We start from the raw sequence: 20,865 nt of genomic DNA, 5'->3' as shown, positions 1-20,865 counted from the left end.
GTGTGGCGTATGGTCTGAGCACTGACAGGCTGATCCCTCACCCCTTCAACCTCTGCAGCAATGCTGGCAGCACTCATATGTTTATTTCAAAAAGACAACCTCTGGATATGATACTGAGCATGTGTACTCAACTTCTTTGGTTGACCATGGCGAGGCCTGTTCTGTCCTGTCCTGTTAAACCACTATACGGTTTTGGCAACCATGCTGCAGCTCAGTTTTAAGGTTTTGGCAATCTTTTTATATCCTAGGCCATACTTATGTAGAGCAAAAAATTTTTTTTTTTTTTTTTTAGATCTTCAGGGAGTTCTTTGCCATGAGATGCCATGTTGAACTTCCAGTGACCAGTATAAGAGAGTGAGAGCGATAATACCAAATTGAACACACCTGCTCCCCATTTACACCCGAAACCTTGTAACACTAAAGAGTCTCATGACACTGGAGAGGAAAAAACGTCTAATTGGGCCCAATTTGGAAATTTTCACTTTTTTCAAGTGTACTCACTTTTGTTGCCAGCGGTTTAGGGGACAGGAAATTGACACTCTTGTACACTCACTACTTTACATTTTAGCAACGTGCAATTTCTTCAGTGTTGTTACATGAAAAGATATAATACAATGTTTTCAAAAATGTGAGGGGTGTACTCACTTTTGTAAGCTACTGTGTGTGTATAATATTGTGGTAGTGCAGTACCCCACGAGTGTAGTGACCCAGAATTCTCAACTGGACGTGTTGAGGGGCTCCAGGGAGCTTATAATGTACAGAGAAATCTGGCGTTTCAGTTTCCTCATTATGTAATAAAGTCCACTTTGGGACCTGGAGCCGGGGATTTCGTAGAGATCCGGGTGGGATGAAATTCCCAGTCCTGAGTCCAGATTTTGAGATTCACCAGCACACTGACTGGTGTGTGCTGGCCTATTTGTAGAGTCAGGACAATGGTTCTGGGCTCCACCCTCCCGGGTAGTCCAGACTCGCAAGGGAGAACTCAGAGTGTGCAGGTGTGGTGGAGTAGCTAGAGAAGATAGAGAGTGCAGGAGAGTGCAGGCTGCACTGGTAAACCCATAGACCTGCGTTTGAGGTTGCCGACAGGAGTCAGGAGGGCTCCGTGCGGGAGCCTAAGCAGTGGTGCTGCTGCTGAAGAGAGCCAGGCGGCTCTGTATTTTCATTTGCACTTTTGCATGTGTGAACCAGGAGGCTGAACACACTACCATGTAATGATGATGGTGAAAACCCCCTGCAAGGGAAACCACTTTTGTTTTCATTTCTGGAACTTTGTTTTTAATTGTCTTTAATAAAAGTGGGCCAACAAGCCCTCAAAAGGAAACATTTGTGTGGGACTGTTCTCGCTACCAGGTGTTACACTTGAGCTAATAACCCCCAACATTACAATATATATATATATATATATATATATATATATATATATATATATATACACACTGTAATGTACTTGGGGTGAAATTTACAAATACTGGTGCAAACAGAATCTGGTGCAGTCATGCATAGTAGCCAATCAGCAAGCTGAAGATAGAAGCTGATTGGTCACTATGCACACCTGCAACATATTCTGTGTGCAATATAAGGATGAGCCCGCGGTTCAACTCGAACATCGGGTGTTCGTTGGCTCAAAGACAAACCGAAAAAAGCAACCTGTCAGGTCAGGATAGGGGGGGACGAGCGAGAACCACCCCTCCTAAACAATACCAGGCGGCTTTCCCTTATCATAGGGAGGGTGCTTTGGGGTACCCTTCTTCCTCTTCTTCAACATTTAATCCTGCCGTAGTCCCACAAAAGGGCATTGAGGGGTAGGCTGAATTATTTTAGAAAACAATTAGAAACTTGCTGCAGAAGAATGTGCAGCAATTAATTTTATCAGATATTGAGGAGGAGATCACATATAGCATAGGGAGGAGGGAAGAACCAAAAGGGAGATTTAATTGCTAATAGTGCCCCTGCAGATGCAGCTTACTGCCAAATGGCCTTGAGTGATGAGGAGGGTGGGGATGATGAGGTAGCATACCATACCTGGGTGCCTGGAAATGTATAGGTGGAAAGTCAAAGAAGGGCACAACATCAGTAAGGGCAGGATATCATCCAAGGGGAGAATGCAGAGGAGTAGATTAAGCAGCCACCCCATTCCACCAGATGGGTGCAGGCCACTGGAATCCTTAGGTTCACTGTGCAGGGTTTACCAGCCATTTTTTCATACATGTGCTACAGACAACACACCAGTGGTCTCCCTGCATCATATCAAGTGTGGTAAATATGCTAGTCACTTTAACTTAGTCCATTTGGTACCACATGCATGAGGAGAGGAGGAGCACGTGAATGACACCAGTCATCATCCAAAGGCCCAAAATCCTCCTCCTTTTCACCCTTCCACATCTTCCAATAGAAATCTCAATTTGCATCTGCTCGTATATCTGCAGCTCCAAGCAATATAGAGGGAAATCTGACTTGGGTTTTGAAGGACACAATTTATGGTACTTCAAGCTGTAAAGAGGGCCTGCTTTGGTATACAAGGTTTTATCATATATTTACTCCATACACTAATTTTTGCAGCAATAAACCTCATTTAAAGTCCCATTCTTTTCTTTTGTTTCATATAACCAGAGTTGGAGGCCTTTTGCTGTGGACAGATCAGGTCACACTTTTCTCTTTATATTATATACAGGGTGGAAGACACTCATGTTTCCTGTGTGACCTGCAATGTCAGTATTACCATGAGAGATTATACATCTAGGGCCAGATCCACAAAAACCTGGCGTAACTTAAAAAATCCCATTTAAGTTACACTGCCTTAAAGTTTCTACCTAAGTGCCTGATCCACAAAGCACTTATCTAGAAATTTCAGGCTGTGTAACTAAAATTCCGCCGGCGCAAGGCGTTCCTATTCAAATGGGGCGAGTCCCATTTAAATGAGGCGCGCTCCCGCGCCGGCCGTACTGCGCATGCGCGAAGTTACGTTACGCCGAGTTTTGAGGATCGCGACGGCTTAAAAAAGTTGCGTCGGGGAAAAAAAAAAAAAAAATTACAGCGTCGCTCGGCATGCATTCCTGAGAGGGAGAACTCCATGCCAATTTTCAAAGAAAAAACCGGCATGGGTTCACCCCCCAGGAGCATACCAGGCCCTTAGGTCTGGTATGGGTTGTAAGGAGACCCCCTCATGCCGAAAAATCGACGTAGGGGGTCCCCCTACAATCCATACCAGACCCGTATCCAAAGCACGCTACCCGGCCGGTCAGGAATGGGAGTGGGGACGAGCGAGCGCCCCCTCCTGAGCCGTGCCAGGCCGCATGCCCTCAACATGGGGGGGTTGGGTGCTCTGGGGCAGGGGGGCGCACTACGGGCCCCCCCACCCCAGAGCACCCTGTCCCCATGTTGATGAGGACAGGACCTCTTCCCGACAACCCTTGCCATTGGTTGTCGGGGTCTGCGGGCGGAGGCTTATCGGAATCTGGGAGTCCCCTTTAATAAGGGGGCCCCCAGATACCGGCCCCCCACCCTAAGTGAATGGATATGGGGTACATCGTACCCCTATCCATTCACCTGTAGGCAAAAAGTAAAAGTTAATAAACACACAACACAAGGCTTTTTAAAATATTTTATTATTCTGCTCCGGATGCCCCCCTGTCTTCGTTATTAGCTCAATTAGCAGGGGGGGCTTCTTCTTCCGCTCTCCGGGGGTCTTCTCCGCTCTCCGGGGGTCTTCTCCGCTCTCCGGGGGGGCTTCTCCGGACTCCGGGGGGCTTCTTCCATCTTCTCCCCTCTTCCGCTCTTGACTCGGCGAACCCCGGTTCTTCTGCAGATGTCCGGTGCCTTCTTCTTCAGCGCTGGCTGCCTGCTATGTTTGTGTGTTAGCTCAATTTCTAACAGGCAGCCGGCGCGGTCTTCTGTGGCGTCAGGGTCTTCTCTTCCTTTCTTCCGATGTTGCCTCGTCGCCTCTTGTCGCTGTAATGATGGAAGCGCGCCTTGCATCACATTTATATAGGCATCACCGTCCCATCATGCTCCGGTAGGTACCCACGTGGTGGGTGCACGTGGGTAGGCACCCACCACGTGGGTACCTGCCGGAGCATGATGGGACGGTGATGCCTATATAAATGTGATGCAAGGCGCGCTTCCATCATTACAGCGACAAGAGGCGACGAGGCAACATCGGAAGAAAGGAAGAGAAGACCCTGACGCCACAGAAGACCGCGCCGGCTGCCTGTTAGAAATTGAGCTAACACACAAACATAGCAGGCAGCCAGCGCTGAAGAAGAAGGCACCGGACATCTGCAGAAGAACCGGGGTTCGCCGAGTCAAGAGTGGAAGAGGGGAGAAGATGGAAGAAGCCCCCCGGAGTCCGGAGAAGCCCCCCCGGAGAGCGGAGAAGACCCCCGGAGAGCGGAGAAGACTCCCGGAGAGCGGAAGAAGAAGCCCCCCCTGCTAATTGAGCTAATAACGAAGACAGGGGGGGCATCCGGAGCAGAATAATAAAATATTTTAAAAAGCCTTGTGTTGTGTGTTTATTAACTTTTACTTTTTGCCTACAGGTGAATGGATAGGGGTACGATGTACCCCATATCCATTCACTTAGGGTGGGGGGCCGGTATCTGGGGGCCCCCTTATTAAAGGGGACTCCCAGATTCCGATAAGCCTCCGCCCGCAGACCCCGACAACCAATGGCAAGGGTTGTCGGGAAGAGGTCCTGTCCTCACCAACATGGGGACAGGGTGCTCTGGGGTGGGGGGGCCCGTAGTGCGCCCCCCTGCCCCAGAGCACCCAACCCCCCCATGTTGAGGGCATGCGGCCTGGCACGGCTCAGGAGGGGGGGGGCGCTCGCTCGTCCCCACTCCCATTCCTGACCGGCCGGGTAGCGTGCTTTGGATACGGGTCTGGTATGGATTGTAGGGGGACCCCCTACGTCGATTTTTCGGCGTAGGGGGGGTCCCCTTACAACCCATACCAGACCTAAGGGCCTGGTATGCTCCTGGGGGGGAACCCATGCCGGTTTTGTTTTTACAAATTGCCGTGGAGTTCTCCCTCGGGAAAGCATACCAAATGCCGTCGCTGGAATGGGCTTTTACAAGGTGTGACTAGTTTACACTTTGTAGAACCAGCCCTAATTTTACACTTGCAAAATAACACTTACGGCGCAAAAAGGAAGCTGGAAAGCTTTGTGGATCGCCTTAAGTGCTAATTTGCATACTAGAAACGGCATTTCGACTCGAAATGCCCCCAGCGGCGGATGCGGTACTGCATCCTAAGATTCGGCAGTGTAATTCAATTACACATGCCGGATCTTCTGCCTAACTTTGGAAAAAGCCTTTTGAGGATCGTTTCCAAAGTTACACACAGACTGAACAGCAGTTAAGTCGGAGTATCTCTTTTGTGGATCTGGCCCCTAGATTCCAAGCCGTCTGTCTATATCCTTTTAATTTATTGCATTAGTCTACATATACACAGACTAGTTGCCTACATCACCAGGTTTAATCCAGTCTTGAGCCTGACCTGAATGTGTGTGCTTTTGGGGGGCCCGGGGGTTCCTTTATGTTTGTCTGGTCTGGAGCTGTGATGCATAGCAGTGCCTCCCCTCCCTGCCCCTTTGGGTGGTGGCGGGGGATGTCCTCCTGCGCATTGGCACCATGCACAGCACCCTGCAAGCCGCGTCCTAGTGGCGCTGGGAGGCATGGCTGCTTTGTATCCATCTTATGCTTTAGGATGGGTAACTGCAAATCTGTGTCCGGCAATCCTGCTGGATGTGTGATCTGTATCTTTGCAAACAAAAAACAAAATCCCTATGTGGCGCTGCAGCAATATGAAGCGAGACACAGTCCAATGATGTTGATAGTGTAGATGGAGCCGTGACTGACATGTTTTACGTTGCTAATGCTTTATCAAAGGCTTTGATAAAGCGTTAGCAACACGAAACATGTCATGTCAGGCTCCATCTACACCAGTGGTCATCAACCCTGTCCTGCAGGGCCCACTAACAGGCCAGGTTTGCAAGATAACTGAAATACATCACAGGTGATATCATTTGCTGCTCAGTGATTGCAGTATTCTAGACTGCATCTCCCCAAGGTAATACATAAAACCTGGCCTGTTAGTGGGCCCTGTAGGGCAGGGTTGATGACCACTAATCTACACCATCCACATCCATTTGACTGCCATCTGACTCGTGTCCTGTGTTTACATAACAGTGTCTTGCTACTCCTTCCTAGCTATTGACGCCTATGTCTGCACTTCTGACTTGTTCCATTGCCGTCACAGTTACCACTGACGCTCATGTCTGCACCCTGATTGGTCCCTTGCCGTCACGTCATCAGAGGGAGCCGGAGCCCAGACATCGCATCCCCCCCCTGTGACATTGCACGTGACCATCTGACGCGGCAGAGCTTCTGCATCACCGGCTTCCTGTTGAGGCTCGCCTGCCCTGCACACACAGCGGTGGTGCTTGTGATCTCCCGCCCCCATCGGCAAGTCCCTGTATTGCAGTCATCCTTCGGTCATCGCAGGTGACATGACCTCCTGAGGTACTGTTTGTAGCTACTTCACCAGCGGTTCACATCCGTCCTTGGGTGAAGTATTGCACCATCCCTACAGCGGCATTGTGTGACACACTGGTGTTGACATTAACCATTCCATCACAGGACTCCTCTCTGTGGCTCTCATTTTGGACCTTATGTTTTATCTACCATACCTTTTAGATACATGATTTGTTATTGTATATCTTTATTGTGTGTGCCAATACTTATGTCATTTTTATTTTAAGACTATAATGTTATATGACTTTACTCATAGAGCGCTGCTTCTTTTGTTCATGTGATCTGTATCTTTGCCCAATTCAGCCAACAGAGTGTAGTATGACACAGGTGGGGACCCATCCTGGATCTTGGGTATATCAGCTGGGGTTTGGCCAGAAAATCACTCTTCAATCCTTCACCATGAGAGAGACACTACATCACTGGTTTCATATACACATGCAAGGTAGGCAGGAGTCCTTTATGACTCCGCTCACACTTGTTTCTCATTTCCTGTTTAGGGCAATTTTATTTATTTTAACATATATATATATATATATATATATATATATATATATATATATATATATATATATATATATATATATATATATATATATATTTATATATATATATATATATATATATATATATATTTATATATATATATATATATATATATATATATATATATATATATATATATATATATATATATATATTCACACTTACACAACACAACACACATCTTTACAATAACCTTTCTAAATTCATATATTCACATACAAGTTTTTCCACTTTTTCACTATTTAGCAATTTCACACACCACTCATCATACAATCATTGGTGTGGATTGTTATTAGATAATTTATCCTCTCTGGGATTGCATTGGGAAGACCTGGTCTGCCTATGAGCTGACCCCCTGACTTGGTTTTGACTTCCTGCCTCAGCTCCGGGCCAGGCATTTGATGGCGGCCCCCTTTCCCACTCCCTTCATCCTCACATGAGCCAGTTCAGTTCTTGGGCTGATCTGTAAGTATTAGTATATCTAAATACTCCCTATGGGAACTTTTTTGCACTGTTCCTTCGTTCATTTTTATGAAGGGTTTATTAACCGCTTGCTGACCGGCTCACGACTATATACGTTGGTAGATTGGCACGGACAGGCAAATCAACGTATATTTACGTCACTTTGAATTTTCCGCCGCATGCGCGCCTGCCACGAGCTCCGTGACCGTGCCCACAGGATCCGCGGACTCGTTGTCTGCCGGGTGCCCGCAATCGTGTGACAGAGCTGAAGAACGGGAAGATGCCAGTGTAAACACAGCATCTCCCTGTTCTGCCTAGTGACACTAACACTGCTCTATGCTCCCTCTAATCAGGAGCAGCGATCAGTGACGTGTCACTCGTAGCCACGCCCCCTAACAGTTAGAATCACTCCCTAGGACACATTTAACCCCTTCCTAGCCCCCATAGTGGTTAACCCCTTCACTGCCAGTCACATTTACACAGTAACCAGTACATTTTTATAGCACTGATCGCTGTATGAATGTAAATGATCCCAAAATAGCGAAAAAAGTGTCCGATGTGTCTGCCATAATGTCGCAGTCACGATAAAAATCGATGATCGCCGCCATTACTAGTAAAAAAAAATAATTATTAATAAAAATGCCATAAAACTATCCCCTATTTTGTAGATGCTATAACTTTTGCGCAAACCAATCAATACGCTTATTATGATTTATTTTACCAAAAATATGTGGAAGAATACGTATCGACGTAAACTGAGTAAAAAAAATGTTTATTTTTTTTATTTTTTTATATATTTATTATAGCAAAATGTAAAACATATTGCTATTTTTTCAAAATGATTGCTCTATTTTTGTTTATAGCACAAAAAAGAAAAAGCAGGTGGTCAAAAAAGGAGGTGATCAAATAAGAAAGCTCTATTTGTGGGAAAAAAGGGATGTCAATTTTGTTTGGGAGCCACATCACACAATTGTCAGCTAAAGTGATGCAATGCCGAATCGCAAAATCGCAAAAAGTGGCCTGGTCATTTGGCAGCCAATTGGTACTGGGCTGAAGTGGTTACATTTGTATATCCGATTTTTCTGCACTTAGTGAATGCATTTTTGCATCCTTACTCCTGATATGATAATTTATTCATGTGATGCCAAGACAGTTTGGCTTTTATACAGCATGTACTCATCTATGTATATGTATAATTATGTATCATCATTGTATACAGTGTATGTGTTCATGGTATATTTTTACCAATACCAATATGTCAAACTATACAATATAAAGCCGATGTAGACCATTTTTATGGACCCTGAACACTCTCCTTTAGACCCCTTTCACACTGGAGAGGTTTATAGGCACTATTGCGCTAAAAATAGGGCCTGCAAACCGACCCTGAACAGCCGCTGCTGTTCAGGGTCGGAGTGTGAAAGTCCCGCAGTGTGAAAGTCCCGAGGGCTTTCACACTGGAGCACTGCGCTAGCAGGACGGTAAAAAAAGTCCTGCTAGCCGCATCTTTAGAGCGGTGTATACCGCTCCTCCACCGCTCCCGCCCATTGAAATCAACGGGACACCGAGGCTATAATACTGTAATGCGCCTCTGCAGAGGCGCTTTGCTGTGTTTTTTAACACTTTCTCGGCCGGTAGTCGGGGTAAAACCGCCCCGCTAGCAGCCAAATAGCACCGCAAAATTGGCTGTAAAGCGCTGCTAAAAATAGCGGCTTGTATTTTCTACTTTGGGCTCAGAATTTTAGGTGGAAGTAGAAAAAATACAGTAAACAGATGTTATTAGCACCACAATCCTAGTTTAACTATTCAAATATATGCACTGCCTTTATTACACCCTGAGATATCTGTTTAATATAGACCTACTGCAATAGCCCAAATATCACAGCTGTAGTGTTATGCTTGCATATCTCTTTCAGGTGTTTGGTTATGCAATGTTATATGTACATACTGGAATTATATAAATACATTTCTTACTTCAAATTTCAGTTTTGATGTGCCCAATACACCAGAGGTATGCCTTTTTAGTATGAAAAGTGAATTTGTTTTACTTTCTTATTTTAGGTCAGTGCTTCATTGCTTTCTCTCCTTGCAAAAAGCAGTAAATCTCCTCTTATAAGACTCTTAACAAGACTCCCAAGCACCTTCACATTTAGTTTTTATAATGCTGATTAATGAAGCTGTGCCTAAATACAAACTAGTATTTTTCAGCAGGGCTCGCCCTGCTAAATGCTATACAATTTGACAACCTAGATATTCTACATAGAAATCATAATCATTTATTGTTATGATGGCTTTCTACCTTGTTATGTGTAAATGAGAGGGAGTAGAATAGGGGATGGGGGTGTTTAATTTGTATATTATGAATGTTTTATAAGGTTTTCATTTATAATACAATTGCTGATTTCTCAGTGGACCAGGTTGCCTCATGCTGTAACGTCTTTGATTTGTAAGTAACCGTTAAAACATAAACTGATTTAAAGTGGAGTTCCGGCCACAATTTCACTTTTTATATATAAATACCCCTGTAATACACAAGCTTAATGTATTCTAGTAAAGTTAGTCTGTAAACTAAGGTCCGTTTTGTTTGGTTGTTACTGCATTTAGACACTTTATTAAATAGAAATTGACTGGGGCCATCTTAAGTGTGGGCATCATGAAGCCAGACTGTATGACTTCCTGGATTTCAGCCTTTCAGATCAGGTTTTAGCACCTGTACTGTCCAAGTCACATGATTCTTCGAGACTGGGGATTGCACAGACTCCTGGAAAGTTACACCCACTACATTTCCAGGAGTCTGTGCGGTGTAGGTTAGGAAGCTTAAGCACCTAGGTGCAGGAAGTGGGAAGATTAACTATTCTGCCTAGCAACAACACTTTGAAGGCATCTAAAAAAAAAAAAAAAACATTTTCGTAAAGGACTAATGACATTTTTTAAAAACTACTGATGTAATGTTATATTTATGGGTGGAACTCCACTTTAACAGAGTTATTTTTAATCCTCATGCTGCTGGCATTTGTAAATAGACAGAAAAGCATATCATGTTTACTTGTTTTAAACCCTTTTTTAATTTTTAAATTTCTTCATTTACTTCCTGTTTTTTTTGTCTAGGCAAATTATGTCGTACATCCCAGGAGTATTTGGGAGGGGAGGAGAGATGGATTCCAGGAAGTAAATGCTACAATAATCATTTGTCCTTACTCATGGTGACCATGGTCAGAAATGCTAGAGGGTGTTTTTCAAAGTGATTTCTTAACAAAAATAAAATCTGGAAACATGAATTAAATAGTGTTTTGGTTTGTTGTGTTTAGATGCAGTGAAGATCTGCTCTAAGTAAACCACACCTATACCGTCAAGATTCAACTTCAACTTGCTCAACTGCTGCACTTTTAAATTTGTGATGAGGTGGTTTTTAAAAAATGAAACCTGTCAGGGCCTTGACTTGAACCTGGGGCCTTTGCTGTATTTGGCAATGGCTCTTTTTGTTGAGCTACCTGACATAACCCTGTCTGAGCCGTTGGAAAGCCCTGCCTTGTGCCTTGACTTATGCTAAATAGGGATGAGCTTTATGTTTGAGTTGAACATGAGTTCAACTCGAACAGCGAACAATTTGGGGTTTTTGCAGCAAATTCGAAAAGCCGTGGAAGCCCCTTTAAAAGTCTATGGGAGGAATCTAAAGTGCTAATTTTAAAGGTTAATATGCAAGTTATTGTCATAAAAAGTGTTTGGGGACCCGGGTCCTGCCCCAGGGGACATGTATCAATGCAAAAAAAAAGTTTTAAAAACTGCAATTTTCTCAGGAGCAGTGATTTTAATAATGCTTAAAGTGAAACAATAAAAGTGAAATATTCCTTTTAATTTCGTACCTGGGGGGTGTCTATAGTATGCCTGTAAAGTAGCGCATGTTTCCCGTTTTTTAACAGTCTCTGCAAAAAATGTAATTTCTAAAGGAAAAAAAGTAATTTAAAACTACTCGCGGCTATAATGAATTGTCGGGTCCCGGCAATACAGATCAAAGTCATTGAAAGTCATTGAAAAAATAATTAAAAATGCGTGGGGGTCCCCCTTAATTCCATTACCAGGCGCTTCAGGTCTGGTATGGATATTAAGGGGAACCCTACGCCAAATAAAAAAAAATGGAGTGGGGTTCACCCCAAAAATCCATACCAGACCCTTTTCCGAACACACAACATGGCAAGCCGCAGGAAAAGAGGGACGAGAGAGCACCCCCTCCTGAACCATACCAGGCCTCATGCCCTCAACATTGGGAGGATGTCCCCATGTTGATGGGGACAAGGGCCTCATCCCCACAACCCTTTCCCAACGGTTGTGGGGGGTCTGCGGTCAGGGGGCTTATCGGAATATGGAAGCCCCCTATAACAAAGGGGACCCCAGATCCCGGCCCCCCCTATGTGAATTGGTAAGGGGTACCCCTACCATTTCACAAAAAACACATGTCACAGGTGGCCCCACCCTTTGTTATAAAAGAGCTGTCAAGCAGCTTGCAGGTCATTTGGCCGGGTTGTGCGTTGTTCCTCGCTGGAGATCACCGCAGGCGATCACCTCTGGAGAATGGATCATCACTGGAGATGAAGAACAGATTACTACGCTGGAGCTTGAGAGTGGATTTCATCGCTGGAATGTTTTTTTTATTTTTTTATCGATACATGTCCCCTGGGGCAGGACCCGGGTCCCCAAACACTTTTTATTACAATAACTTGCATATTAACCTTTAAAATTAGCACTTTAGATTTTTCATGTTCGTGTCCCATAGATGTTAACGGTGTTCACGTGCTGCAAACCAAACTGGGGGGTGTTCAGCTCATCCCTAATGCTGAACCTTGCATCTTTGCTCCTTCCAAGAACTTCCAGATTCAAGTCATGTCACTGCACTTCCTGTTTGCCAGATTATTGTGCTCTCTTCAGTTAGTATCTCGCTCTTGTCTTACCTGTCCATATTTTGCCACTCGTTATCGACCTTTCCCTGATTCCAGCTTGCAACTACTCATTACTGAGCTTTGTCTTGTTTACTGACTACACTTCTGTTTAAACCTTAGCTGCTTATCTGCTATTGGACCCCGGCTCTCTGTGGAGTGATTCTGAGATCCGTGACCTGGTACTAACATGCAGCAAAATCCATCTCCACAATTAGGAGCTCTGGTGAACACAGGTTAGTAGTTGACTCCGCACCTGAGGTGAGCCCATGTCATTCACCAGGGTGACTGCCTGTGTACCTATCCTGCTGGTCTGTGGTAGTCCCGCTACTGCTATCTATAGCAACTGGTCTTCAAGCCTTATCCCTGATCATGACATATTCAAATCACTTGTTTAATAAGAAATAATTCAATTGTATGTCCAGCCCAAACTTTTTTTTTACAGTCTAGAAGGCCTGGCACATCTGTCATAGGAAAATCTGCAACAGAGGCACAGCAACAAAAAAGCGTTGTCTAGCTTCTGTGTAGTTTTTTGTATTGCTGTTGACATTTTCCATCACTTTCTGTCTGCTAAAACTATTGTAAACCATGATAGTACTTTAAGTGAGGGAAACCTCTCTAAAAGAGCCCTGTATAACAATTAAACCAAACAGAGTTTCTAATCCTTACCTATTTAAAAAAGCAAAAAGAAAACAAATTTTGACTGGACATATACTTTCACTTTACACATACTATTGTCGTTTATGTCATTCCTTAGTTTCCCTTTCTGTTAAGATAGATCAAATCCAAGAAAATCTTTTTATCATCTTTTGCATATTCTTTCAGAAGGATGCAGCACTCTTGAAATTGCTAAGATTTTGGGGCATGATCACAGAACCATCAAACATTTTGTTGAAAATAGTCAACAGGGTCGCAAGAAACGTGTTGAGAAAAAAAGACGCAAATTAACTGCCAAAGATTTGAGAAGAATTAAATGTGAAACTACCAGGAACCCATTATCCTCCAGTGCTGTATTATTCTAGAACTGCAACCTACCTAGAGTGCCCAGAAGTACAGGGTGTTTAGTGCTCAGAGATATGGCCAAGGTAAGGAAGGTTGAAACCCAATCACCACTGACCCTTTAAGACACTTAAGTTGAAACGTCAAGACTAGGGTTGAGCGAACCCGAACTATAAAGTTCAGGTTCGTACCGGACTTTCGGATTTTTGGTACCCGGACCCGAAAAATGTACTGTAAGTTCGGGTTCGAGTTCGGTGTTCGGCAATGTAATGGCGCGCTGCAGGGCAGCCAATCAACATTTGTTTAACTTGTGTGACCTAGAAGTAATCACAGCCATGCCTACTAATGGCATGGCTGTGATTGGCCAGTGCAGCATGTGACCCGGCCTCTATATAAGCTAGAGGCACATAGCTCTGCTTTAGATAGGGTAGGGAAAGGCTGGCGCTGATGCTGCTCTGAGGGAGAGAATTAGATAGGAGTCAGACTCAGTCCTGCTTTAGAAATTAAATTACTCAGCTATCTACATAGCACAGCAAGTCACTCTGCTTTAGATACTTTAGGGAAAGGTTGCTGCTGTTGTCTTTAGGGAGAGAATTAGATAGGAGTCAGTCAGTCCTGCTTCAGAAATCAAATTTCTCAGAGATCTACATAGCACAGCAAGTCACTCTGCTTTAGATACTTTAGGGAAAGGTTCCTGGTGTTGGTTTTAGGGAGAAATTAAATTACACCAGCACTGCATATGTTCCTGTGAGATACACCCTTTAGATACTTTTCTTCTATTGTGCTATTAAAAAAACATCCATTTAGGGCAAAAAAAAAAAAATTGCAGTGTTTCCACCATATCTGTATGTGTGAGATACACCCTTTAGATACTGTTCTTCTATTGTGCTATTCAAAAAACAACCATTTAGGGCAAAAAATAATATTTTGCAGTGTTTGCTCCATATCTGTACGTGTGAGATTCACACTTTAGATACTGTTCTTCTATTGTGCTATTCAAAAAACACCCATTTAGGGCAAAAAAATATATTTTGCAGTGTTTCCTCCATATCTGTACGTGTGAGATACACACTTTAGATACTGTTCTTCTATTGTGATATTCAAAAAACACCCATTTAGGGCAAAAAAATATATTTTGCAGTGTTTCCTCCATATCTGTGAACACTTTGGGCCAGATTCACGTAAGAGGGCGCATCTTTTGGCCGGCGTAGCGCATCCCATTTGCCCTATGCCGACGTAACATAGTGAGGCAAGGCCAGTATTCACAACGCTGTTGCTCCGTAAGTTACGTCGGCATAGCGAAAATGGGCCGGCGTAAGCCCGCCTAATTCAAAGTAGGCTGGTAGTGGGCGTGCTACATTTAAATTAACTGTGACCCCATGTAAATGAAGGGCCGTTGGTACGGCGCATGCGCGCGCATGCTCAGAATCAGATTGCAAATACTCCCTAAGATACGTCGGCTCAATGCTTTCGACGTGAACGTAACCTACGCCCAGCCCCATTCACGTACGGCTTACACAAACAACGTAAAATCCGACGGCAGTTCCGTCGTCCATACCTTGCATGGGCTGCACCACCTATAGAGGTGTTTTATTTTTACGCCGGCGTATGCCTTACGTATGGGGACAAGAGTACTCTGGCATGGGGGGCGCAGTGCCCCCCCTGCCCCAAAGCACCCACCCCCCCTAGTTGAGGGCATGCGGTCTGGTACGGCTCAGGAGGGGGGGGGCGCTCGCTCGTCCCCACCCCCATTCCTGTCCGGCCAGGCGGCATGCTCGGATAAGGGTTTGGTATGGATCTTGGGGGAACCCCCACCCCGTTTTTTCAGCGTATGTGTTCCCCCTTACAATCCATAACAAACCTAAGGGCCTGGTATGCTCCTGAAGGGGAACCCACCCGCGCCGAGTTCCCCTTCATGGTCAGCGTAAGCTAAAAAAGATTCGATCATTCACAAATGCCGATTCAATCCACGCAAAGGCAGCTACGCCGCTTGATATTTACCAATATTTTGCCGGCATAGTGAAGCGGCGTGCCTGAATGTCCGAAATTTACGCTCACTCATGCGCAGTGCACAAATAAACCTCCCGCAGGTTTATATGTAGTGTTGCTCACGAATATTCGCATTGCGAATATTCGACTCGAATATAGCATATTCGAGAAATCGCGCTATATTTCGAAATTCGCGGTGAATATTCGCAATTCCGAATATTCGATTTTTTACAATTTTTTTTTTGAATCAGATCACATCCTAGATATCTCCATCGACGTCTAAAAGCATTGCTGGTATAATTAGAGACCCTGGGCCGAGTAGCTGAAGCGTTCATTGAATTTTCCAGAAAGATCGCAATGCGATTATTCGGCAAACGCAATATCGCGCGATTATTTTCCTCGCCCCGATCTTCCGCATCAGAGCGATTTTTACAGTTTCATTTTTAAAACAGATCACATCCTAGTGATCTCCATAGACGTCTGAAAGCATTGCTGGTATGATTAGAGCCATTGGGCCGAGTAGCTGAAGCGATCATTTTATATTGCCGAATAATCGCAATGCGAATATTCGGCAATAGGAATATTGCGCGATTATTTGCTCCGCCCTTTTGCATCAGAGCCAATCAGAGTTCTCCTTCCACACTCGTCACAGGTTAGCAACCAATAGGAACCTGCCTGCATGGACATTATATAAGCTCACTCCCAGCACCATTTCATTGCAGATTCAGAAGCTTGCTATAGAGTGTGGAGGCTGTTTCTGTGTTCCTGGTTTCCTGGTTTCCTGTGTCTTTGTTCTTGATTGATTTAGATCATCACCAGCATTGCTATTTAGTGATTCCAGTGGATCTTTTCCAGTATATCAACTGCTTTTTTCAAAGCAATAGACCCAAGAGCTTTTTTCAAAGCTACGTTTTGTGCTGTTTTGTGCTGTTTTTTTCATTTGTGTTACTGTTTGATCCTGCAATCCTCCCTGTTCAGTTATATTTGCAAGAGATTTCAGAACACATATTGATCTGAGCTTTATAAAAGAGCTTTTCTAAAAGCTAAGTTTTGTTCATCTTGTGTTACTGTCAGATCTTGCAGGTTCACTGTTCAGTGATATTTGATAGGCATCTCAGTTCAAATTTTGTTTAGTTTTCCCTAAAGAGCTTTTATAAAAGCTAAGTTTTGTGTTCAGTTTAGTTAAATTTTGTGTAGTAAGTGTACACACTGTTAGTGTACATTTATTTCATCTAGCTTAGCTTAGTGTGTGTTTAGTGTCTGTGTTTTGTGTTTAAAAAAAAAAAAAAAAAAAAAGTTAGTGTTTGTTTAGTGCTTTTTTTTTTTTTCTTTAATTTTGTAGTCCTTGTCTGGTGTACTACTTTTCTTATAGTTTAGTAGCTGTCTGTGTACGTCTTTGTCTGCGTGCCTGTCTTGTAAAAAAAACACAAAAACACATTTTGTTCACATTTTCCCCCCCAATAAAGTTTAACCCCCCCACACACATATCAGCAATTATGAGCGGCATCCGTGGCCGTGGCAGTAGGGGTAGGGGAGTTACTCCCAGTGCTGGATCGCTGCCAGCACGGGGTACCTCTCGTGCCCCTACTAGTGGTAGAGGATCGGGTGCAAGGGGAGTACGCCTGATCCGGGAGTTCTTCCCATCGGGCAGCCGCCCGATATTGCCATCTCAGGCTCAAGTAGTGGTGGACTACATGGGGCACAGCAGTGCCACTGAGTCGTCGGTCCCGACTCACAGTAGTACCACCATTACACCGTTGCCTGTACTACCCCCCCCCAGCCCCCAAGAGTCCAGCATCTTACTGTTCGACAGCGACAGTGATAGGGATCTCTTGGGGGAGGCCATGCATCAGGCAGACCTCCAGCTCTGTCCTGATGGTCAGGACCTTTTTGAAGGGATGGATGAGGAGGATGGGATACCTGCTGGCAGTATCCCAGAGACATCCCTTCAAACTGGTGCTGCTGTTTTGGTGCAGGAAACAGCAGCACCTAGTCAGACCCAGGCGTGGGTGAGGGGACAGCGGAGCCAGGCTAGAGGCTCCATGTCACGTGGTTCCCTCAGACCAACACATCTCAGCCCTTGGTCTGACATCTCTGGGGGCGAAGAGGGTGACCCATCATGGTTGCCATCTGACGCGTCGGCTCACTACGTCAGTGACGACGGGGAAGGTAGGCACCCTGGTGAAACGGTGCGCCAGGTCACCACCAGGGAGACCATCGTCAGGGTCTCCACTGGTGATGGCAGCAGGAGGTGTCAGGAGGAGGAGCAGCAGCAGCAGCAGCAGCAGCAGGCAGCTCCACCTGTGCGCACCGAATCCCAGCAGGTGCAAGTAAGCGTCACCCCATCTGACAGGAGGGCGGTGCTGAAGTCACCTGTCTGGAATTTCTTTACCCTGGTGGCAGACAACCCTACCGTGGCCATCTGCCGGATTTGTAAAGTGAGGGTGAAGAGAGGGAAGTGTTTGGCTCGGGTGGGTACCACAGCCCTGAACCAGCACCTCAGGATAAACCACTGGGCGTTGTATGAGGAGATGAAGCGTGGTGGTGGTAGCAGCGCCACCACCACAAGTGAGCAGGGTACAGCAGCCCCTGCCACATCTTCATCTGTTTCCAGCAGGTCATGCCCCCCCGCTCCCTCTAGTAGAGGTACTGGTACCGGCAGCCAGACCTCTACTTCCACAGCACCCTCCACGTCTGTGTCCCGCACTGCCGTCCGGCGCCAGGCGTCGATTTCAGACGCCTTTGACCGCACCACTCCCTTCCCCCCTGGAGACCGACGTGTGCGTTCCCTCAATGGGCTCCTGGCAAGGGTTATTGCCCAACATCTGCTGCCCTTCAACATAGTTGACAGCAACCCCTTCAGGCAGATGTTGGAGCAGGCCCAACCCCAATGGCGTGTCCCCAGCCGCCATTTCTTTGCCAGGACTGGTGTCCCTGCCCTACACCAGCACATTGTTCAGAATGTAACCCTGTCGCTGGATCACGCTGTCAGCGACAGGGTTCATCTGACAATGGATGGCTGGACCAGCAGGCATGGGCAGGGACGCTACATCAGCTTCACGGCCCATTGGGTTTCCCTCCGAGGCGTCGGTGAGGGATCGTCGGCAACCGATCTTGTGGTGCCGCCCCGGGGTGTCCAGGGGAGAACTGCTGGTCTCCCTCAAGCCACTGTCTCCGCAGCTGCTGAGCCTCCCAGCAAGCGCCCCCGTAGCTACTCAAGTGTGGGGCACGTGCGCTGTCAGGCCGTGCTCCAGCTTGTTAGTTTAGGGGACCGGAGACACACTGCAGAAGAAGTGCTGAAAGCACTTCAAGCTCAGGTCCAGAAGTGGCTGACACCCCGAAGGCTCCAGCCAGGTATGGTTGTCTGCGATAACGGCAGCAACCTACTCGCCGCCCTCCATGCTGGCAGTCTGACGCACGTGCCCTGTCTGGCACATGTCCTCAACCTGGTGGTGCAGAAGTTCCTGCGCACTTATCCAGGGTTGAGTGACATTGTGGCAAAGGCGCGTAGGATTGCCAGCCACTTCAGGCGCTCCCCAACCGCTACCGCGTCCCTGTCCAAATTGCAGCGGAAGTACAATCTGCCCCTTCACAGGCTGATTGTGGACAGTGTGACGCGGTGGAACTCCACCCTCCACATGCTGAAGAGGTTGTGGGAGCAGCAAAGGGCGGTGAGGGAGTACCTGATGGAACTAGGCACTCAGAGGGCTTCACCACAACTCCCTTTCATCGCCTGTGCGGAGTGGGGGCAGATAAACCAGGTCTGCCAAGTGTTGTCCTCCTTCGAGCAGGCGACCAAGATGGTCAGCAGTGAGCAAATTGGCCTCAATAGCGTGCTGCCAATACTGTTCATGCTGGAGAGGACACTAGATCGCCTGCTCGAGGCTGGGGAGAGTGCCTTGGTGGAGCAGGAGGAGTCAGCAATGCTCCACCGAGACCAGGGCCAGGACCAGGAGGAGGAGGAGGAGGATGATGATGAAGAGGAGGAGGAGGTGGTTGCTGGTGTCGTCCCGGAGTCAGGGCCTGGTCAGGAGGGAGAGCCGGTGTTGGGGGCACCGATAGTCCGGGGGTTGGGCATGTCTGAGTTTGACCAGCAGCGCCTCAGGGAAGAAGAGTCGCACCTCATTCACCTGGCCAGCATTGAGGAGTCACAGCGGGCTGTGCTCTTCCCCATGGCTGCCCACATGCTCAGATGCCTCAGGAGGGACCCCCGGGTTAAGACCATCAAGACGAGGGATGATTTCTGGATGGCCACCCTTTTGGATCCCAGGTGCAAGGGGAAACTGGAGCAGTTCATCCCAGCCAGCCGGAGGCAGCACCGGATGGAGGAACTGCAGGCAGCCATTGTCAGACGGTTGGAGCAGGCAACTCCCCGGCCTCCAGTTGTCCCCCCTCATCTCACCCAGCAGGTGGCTGCACCCAGCTGCAGCCGAGCAGGGGACCTAATGGAAGAGATGAGGATGTTCTTCCAAACCGAGCGACCCAGTACCACCACCAGCAGCAGCAGCAGCAGTCACCACCAGCGGCTGGCCCACATGGTGGCAGACTACATGGCGTCCGTCGGTGCTTCTGACAGTATGAGCACCGACGACCCCATGGAGTACTGGGTTGCCAGATTGGACACCTGCCGCGAGCTCGCTCAGTATGCGCTGGAGTTATTGTCTTGCCCCCCCTCCAGCGTACTATCTGAGCGGACATTCAGCGCGGCAGGTGGGGTGGTCACGGACAAGAGGACCCGTCTGTCCACAGAGTCCGTGGACAGACTCACATTCATAAAGATGAATGAGTCCTGGATCGGCGGTGACTTTCTGGCACCCGTCGTCGGTTCAGGGCGCTGAAGGGTCCCTTGCCATGCATTCCCTGATGAAGCCCCGGACCTGATGTATTTACAGTGCTGAATATAACTATTTCAACATCAGAGAAAATCAATGTTAATATTTGGTACAGTAGGCTTTCTTTGCAATTACAGCGGTCAAAAATTTCTTTTATTTTTACACCAGCTTTGCACACACTGGAGGAGGGATTTTGGCCCACTCCTCCACACAGATCTTCTCTACATCAGTCATGTTTCTGGGCTATCGCTGAGAAACACGGAGTTTGAGCTCCCTCCAAAGATTCTCTATTGGGTTTAGGTCTGGAGACTGGCTAGGCCACGCCAGAACCTTGATATGCTCCTTACAGAGCCAATCCTTGGTTATCCTGGCTGTGTGCTTTGGGTCATTCTCATGTTGGAAGACCCAGCCTCGACCCATCTTCAAAGCTCTAACTCAGGGAAGGAGGTTGTTGCCCAAAATCTTGCAATACATGGCCCCGGTCATCCTCTCCTTAATACAGTGCAGTCACCCTGTCCCATGTGCAGAAAAACACCACCAAAGCATGATGCTACCACCCCCATGCTTCACATTAGGGAT

Source organism: Rana temporaria, chromosome 1, assembly GCF_905171775.1.
Source record: "Rana temporaria chromosome 1, aRanTem1.1, whole genome shotgun sequence".
NCBI lineage: Eukaryota > Metazoa > Chordata > Amphibia > Anura > Ranidae > Rana > Rana temporaria.
This window is presented reverse-complemented; position numbering follows the sequence as displayed.